Raw genomic sequence first — 6,082 nt, 5'->3', positions numbered from 1 at the left:
CATCTTTTTCCGTTTTATAAAGTTTATGACTTGTTTTCATTTTTTGGGGGTTTTGTATGATAATATGGAGTTAAAGATGCATTTCAAGGCATTTCACTAAAAGAAGGAAACTGATCCCAATTCAGATTTTATCAAGTATGAAGTTCACTGAATTAGAAATATTTCTACGAAAGTAATTAACACTCAATAAAAATTGGAGGATGATCACTCTTGGTTTAAGATAATAAATACTTTTAATCAGAGCTTATTACCTTGACTGAGAAAGATTCCATAAAGCTGATTCCCAAGACTCAGCAGAGATTTTAAATGGTTGTGCAGAGTTACTGGTAATGGATTTGAAATTTTTTATTAATATTATAAATCTGTTTGATCAATCAATGGGTAACAAATTTAAATGCTAAAAAGTGACATAAAAAAAAATCCCTGAGCTCATTAATCAGTTGCTGAGTAGAGTAAGAGTTTTAAATTTAAAAGAAACTATAACTGCATGCCTGAAAGGGCCTGGATGCTGCAGAACAGAGCACATTTGGAAGAGCCTCCCTGAACTTGTGGAATCTGTGGAATCTCGCCAAGTTGACCTGAGGGGGTGAACAGTTTTGTAGCGGAGCCAGATCCAGGGTTGAATCAATGTAAAGGATTATGGAAAACATGAGCATGTGGTTTTAGACTAATTCAATCAATTCTTTTGCCCAAAGTTTGCTGATTCATTTTGAAATTGTTATACACATTTTGCAAATGCTAATTTCCAAAACTATTTCAGATAATTCTCAGCTTTTTTCTATGGAGAAAAGCAATTATTCTTCTAAATACTCTAAAATAAAAGAACATAACTGGGTTACAAATACCTGCTTTATGAACAGCCCAACAGATGAAAGAGCTCCAGAATATTACTGTTTAAAATCTGCCCTGTGAACATACAGTATGCTCACGTTCATCTCTCTTTCTCTTCCTTTTAGCCTTATATGTTTTTGCTTACACTTATTCCATTACTGTGGGCATATAGTTAATATATTGAGTGATTTTTGTGTATTTTTGAACATGGAGAAATCAACTCATGAAGATCTGTGAAAACAGTGCCCATTCATTACCCAGGAACCATCTGTATATTTTCAGATTTTCAGATTTATGATTGGAGTACATATTGTACATGACATCACACAGAACCCCAAGATTTTTTTTCCTGTGGGTGCAGCAGAATTACCCCTAATTGGTAGTGCAAATAAAAACTGTACCCAACTTAACATGTAAATAAACAAAGAACTGTAAACAGATAACAAATGTAAACAAACTGCCTTTTTTCTCTCTGTATTGGACAATCAATAAAGTGCACAATTAAGAGTCCTTAAATGAGCCTCTGATTGAGTTTGTCGTAGAGGAGTCTGATGGTGGAGGGGTAGCAGCTGTTCCTGAACCTGTTAGTGCGAATTTTGTGGCTCCTACGCCTCTTTCCTGATGGCAGCAGTGAGATATGTGCTGGTTGATGTGGATCCTTGATGATTGCTGCTGCTCTCTGATGGTAGCATTCCCTGTAGATGTTCTCGATGGTGGGGATGTTTGTCTTTGATGACCTGGGCTGTGTATGCTCAGATGTATTGGTCTCCCCATACCTGACTGTGATGCAGCCAGTCAGCACACCTTCCACCATACTTCTGTAGAAATTAGCCAGGGTTTCTGGTGTCATACCAAACCTCCACAAACTCCTGAGGAAGTAGCGGCACTGATGTGCTTTCTTCATGATGCCATTGGTGTTTGGGTCCAGGAAAGATCCTCTAAGATAGTAACTCCCAAGAACTTTTGCTCACTCTCTCCACCTCTGATTCCTCCAACGATCACTGGATTGTATATCTCTGGCTTTCTCTTCCTGAAGTCAACAATCAGCTCCATAGTTTTGGAGATATTGAGTGCAAGTTTGTTGTTGGTGCACCATTCAGCCAAGTTTTCAATCTCCATCCTACATGCCAACTCATTCCCTTCCTTTATACAACCCACTACTGTGGGATCATCAGCGAATATGTAAATGGTGTTATTGTTGTACACAGTCATAGATGTAAAGTGAGTAGAGCAGAGGGCTAAGAACACAGCCATGCGGTGCTCCACTACTGATAGTAATTGTGGAGGAGATGTTCTTACCAATCTTCATTGATTGTGGTCTGGTGGTGAGAAATCCTTGATCCAATTACAGAGTCGGGTGTAAACTCTCAGTTCTTGGAGTTTGCTGATCAGTTTTGAGGGAATGATGGTGTTAAATGTTTATCTGTAGTTGATAAAGAGCATGGCATCATAGATAATACCAAAAGTGACTCATAGTAAAATGAAGAATTTTAGTTCAAATCCTTCAAATCAACACACACACACACACACACACACACACACACACACACACACACACACACACACACACACACACACACACACACACACACACACAATTATTTGTCATTATCCTCCGAAGATACAATAGCAAATAAATAATCTCTTAAATAAATCTCCAATAACCTGACAATCTGTGTGAATACAGACCTTAATTTGATGTTGGGGCTCAGAATTTGAATATGTACTTAATTGAGTTCTGTCAGATTGGAAAAGGGGCATTTTTTTCATTTTGTGTTCAAGACTGTTATGCTTATTATGTTTGTTATTTTTAGATCCGTTCTCAGAATTCTAATGTTGGTTGGCAGTCTGCAACATTCCTGCTGGGAGTTTGCACCGAGATACTTGCAACTACCATTCAGCTCCTCACCCCTTCCCCCCATCCCACCCCTCTCCCCCATCTGGAGCTGGTGCTGGCTTTGATCTGGTGATGAAGAGAAAGATTAACAAGGTTTTTAATATGTTTATAAAAAAATTGGAAGGTTGCTTTGAGATATTTCTTCTCCTGCTGATTGTTTTCTATGTTTTGGGTCACCTCAGTGATCCCAACTCTCACCCAAATGTGCTACAGATTGTTTCTGGTGCTTCAAAAAAAAAAGATTTTTGTGCATAATGATTGTCTTGTATTTTCTTGTTGATTCCTGAATCTTCTTGCAGGATGTGACACACAGCGACAATTCAAAGTGTTTGTTGCTTGATACCAAAGTAATAAGGTTGATCTCATATACTTTTAGGAGTAGAATCACTTACCCATCCACACATTAAAGGAACACATTGTAGCACAGGCGGATGGACATTGGTATGAAGTGGTGTTGAGGATCATCTGAAATGTGGAAAATAATTAATTAGAGAAGAAAGCAACCAAGCTTTAAGAAAGTACACCAGAGAACCCAAGGAAAAACAAATCCATAATTTTTCAGAGAGTTTTCTGTCCTATGGCTTTTTTTTAGAACCAGTGAACCATGGAGCAATAGAACCATAGAACATTACAGTACAGAAACAGGCCCTTTAGCCCTTCTTGTCTGTGCCAAACAATTTATCTGCCTAGTTCCACTGAATTGCCAAACCATACCTCTTCATTTCCCTCCCATGCATGTACCTGTCTAAATCTTTCTTAAATGTCAAAATTGAGCCTACGTTTACCAATTCAGCTGACACATCCTTTCACTTTGCGTGAAGAAGCTCCCCCTGATGTTCCCTTTAAACTTTTCCCCTATCACTCTTAACCCATGCCCTCTGGTCTTTATCTCCCTTAACTCGGTCCTTCTATTGCACAGAGCAAGTACTCAGCTGAGCCAAAATCATGCAATTAATGCTTTGATTTTGGTTTCTTGTTGGGAAATAGGTGGGAGAAGGTAAAGCCAAGATCAGTGGCCAAATTAAGGTTGCAACAAGAAATCTGCTTCACTTTCTGAATCACTGCTAAATTTGTTTTTTTGAAGAGATACCCACCAGCAACTTATTGATGTCAATACAATACAGGGCATTTTCAAGGGGAAATCTTCTTATGTGAAGTAGTACAATAATTCTTTTTAAAAATTTAGTCAAATGTTGTGAGTGAGAAAACAAATTTGATGGGTCTCAAAAGCAAGGACTTTGAACACAGTCTAGTAGTAAATGATTTTATTAACAAAAGGCGAGTGTGGGGAAAATGGTAACGAGAATAACACAAACGCGCACAATTTATAGATGAGTGTGGAAAAATGTTAATGGGAATAACACATATGCGCACAATTTATAGATGAGTGTGGAAAAATTATAATGGGAATAACACATACGCGCACAATTTATAGATGAGTGTGGAAAAATGATAACGGGAATAACATATACACGCACAATTTATAGATGAGTGTGGAAAAATGATAACGGGAATAACACATATGCGCACAATTTATAGATGAGTGTGGAAAAATGATAATCGGAATAACACACGCGCACAATTTATAGATGAGTGGAAAAATGATAAAGGGAATAACACATACGCGCACAATTTATAGATGAGAGTGGAAAAATAATAACAGGAATAACACATATGCGCACAATTTATAGATGAGTGTGGAAAAATCACAGTGAGGATAAAATACACTCACACATACATAACATTCTGGGTACATAGAATCAAGGAAAAACAAAACAATGCAATACCCTTCACCCCTTGACTCAGTGCAGGCACAGCTCTATGCTACTAGGGACACTAACTAAAACACTCCCAACCCTTTAACAGTGCATCAATGATTTCTCCAGCACCATTCCATAGTACTTGGCCTGGAGTGATGCAGGGTGGTCCATTGAAGATGGCGAAGAGGAAGAATCAAGCACATGCGATGCCCATTATAGTGCTGGAGGGCTGGGGGGGTCCAGCCCAAGTAATCTAAAGGAATCCAATGGCTCAGTGCCAGAATGATCTAGTTGATTACAACAGCAAATAGCCTAAGATTAAGTACAGGAGGGCTGGAGGGTCCAGACCAGGTAATTTATGGGGGTGGGGGGTGGTGGTGGGAATGGCTCAATTACAAAGGCCAAGTACAAAGGTATTTAAATTAGCCAATGTCAAGGTGTGCACCAATTAATGGTCAGAGTCCAACCTTGATTAACAGGTGATATGACTTCTGAATAAGTTTCAGACAAGGGAGGACATATGACCACCCACAATACACACATTCCAGACAGGCAGGGAGGCCATGTTTCCTCCACCCACAACAGCTAACGGTAACAGGCCATTTTGGCCCACAAGTATGTGCTGCCCAATTTACACCCAATTAACCTATGCCCCCAGTATATTTGGAACCCTGGTATTTTTTGAATATTCTAAAAAATTATTTGGCTAAAACTGAAAATTTGCGGATTATGCAAAATTATAATGAAATATACAAGGGAAAGACTCATCTTCTCATCTCAGATCATCAACAAATGTCAACAATAACAATTTATTTTCCATGATCATCAACACCATACAATATCATAGAGACTTTACTGCTTTTTTTAAACCTCTTGGCTACACTTTCTGCTGTTTCCTGTTATCAGCCAGATGGTGGCAACCTGTTAATAACTGATGATGCTGTAATCCGTGGTTGATTGGAAAAAGCTCAAAGCAAAAAGCTTCCAGATTGCTGTGACTTTGACTGCTACAGGCAATGGTCTGGTTCTGCAACAGTTCATTGCAGGATGTGGCACGTTTGTCACTGATTTCAAAGATTCTTATGCCACATTCCTCAGAGTAGAAAGCACTGTTGCTGTAGATTTTGAACTCCTTTTGTTATCACTTAAGCTGCAGATTTATTTGTCCTTTACTTCTTTTCCTTCTTTTCTTCTACAACGGTATTCCAGAAATGCTAATTGCTCCACCATTTGATCTTCAACAAGTCAGCGTCTGTGATATTAGGGATAAAAGTAACCAGAATGGTTGTATCATTAACATTGTTGACTTAATTTGTGTGTATTGATGCATTGACTGTTTTCTTCCTGGCATGGTGTATTGCCCACATTGGCATATTTTCCCTCTGGCATCAAGTACAAGTTCCTTATGGTTAAAAATAATTGCACAAATGTCAGAAAGAAAATAGCCCCCTAAAGCTCAATCCATTGATACTTGTGAGGATTCATATAAAAAGTGTTTGCAATAATTGCTTTATTTTGACCTTGATTTCAACTTATTCACCAACCTCATGTGTTAAACAAGACCTCCGATCCACAGGATTAATGTTCTTGGAAA

The 6,082-nt window shown here is 38.4% G+C and overlaps 1 protein-coding gene across 3 annotated transcripts in view; it reads right to left on the bottom strand.

Moving 5' to 3' along the window:
* Positions 1 to 214: 214 nt before the first annotated feature.
* The window catches only part of lyrm7 (LYR motif containing 7), an 80,046-nt gene continuing 74,178 nt past the window's right edge, over positions 215 to 6,082 (bottom strand). For all 3 annotated transcript variants that reach the window (XM_069928174.1, XM_069928180.1, XM_069928170.1), the window contains exons 8-9: positions 3,121 to 3,193; positions 215 to 2,254 (exon numbers count right to left, since the gene is read on the bottom strand). The gene's annotated coding sequence lies outside the window, so the exon portion shown is untranslated. The remainder of the gene's footprint in view (positions 2,255 to 3,120; positions 3,194 to 6,082) is intronic.

This window comes from Narcine bancroftii, chromosome 1, assembly GCF_036971445.1.
Source record: "Narcine bancroftii isolate sNarBan1 chromosome 1, sNarBan1.hap1, whole genome shotgun sequence".
In the NCBI taxonomy this organism is placed as follows: domain Eukaryota; kingdom Metazoa; phylum Chordata; class Chondrichthyes; order Torpediniformes; family Narcinidae; genus Narcine; species Narcine bancroftii.
This window is presented reverse-complemented; position numbering and strand designations above follow the sequence as displayed.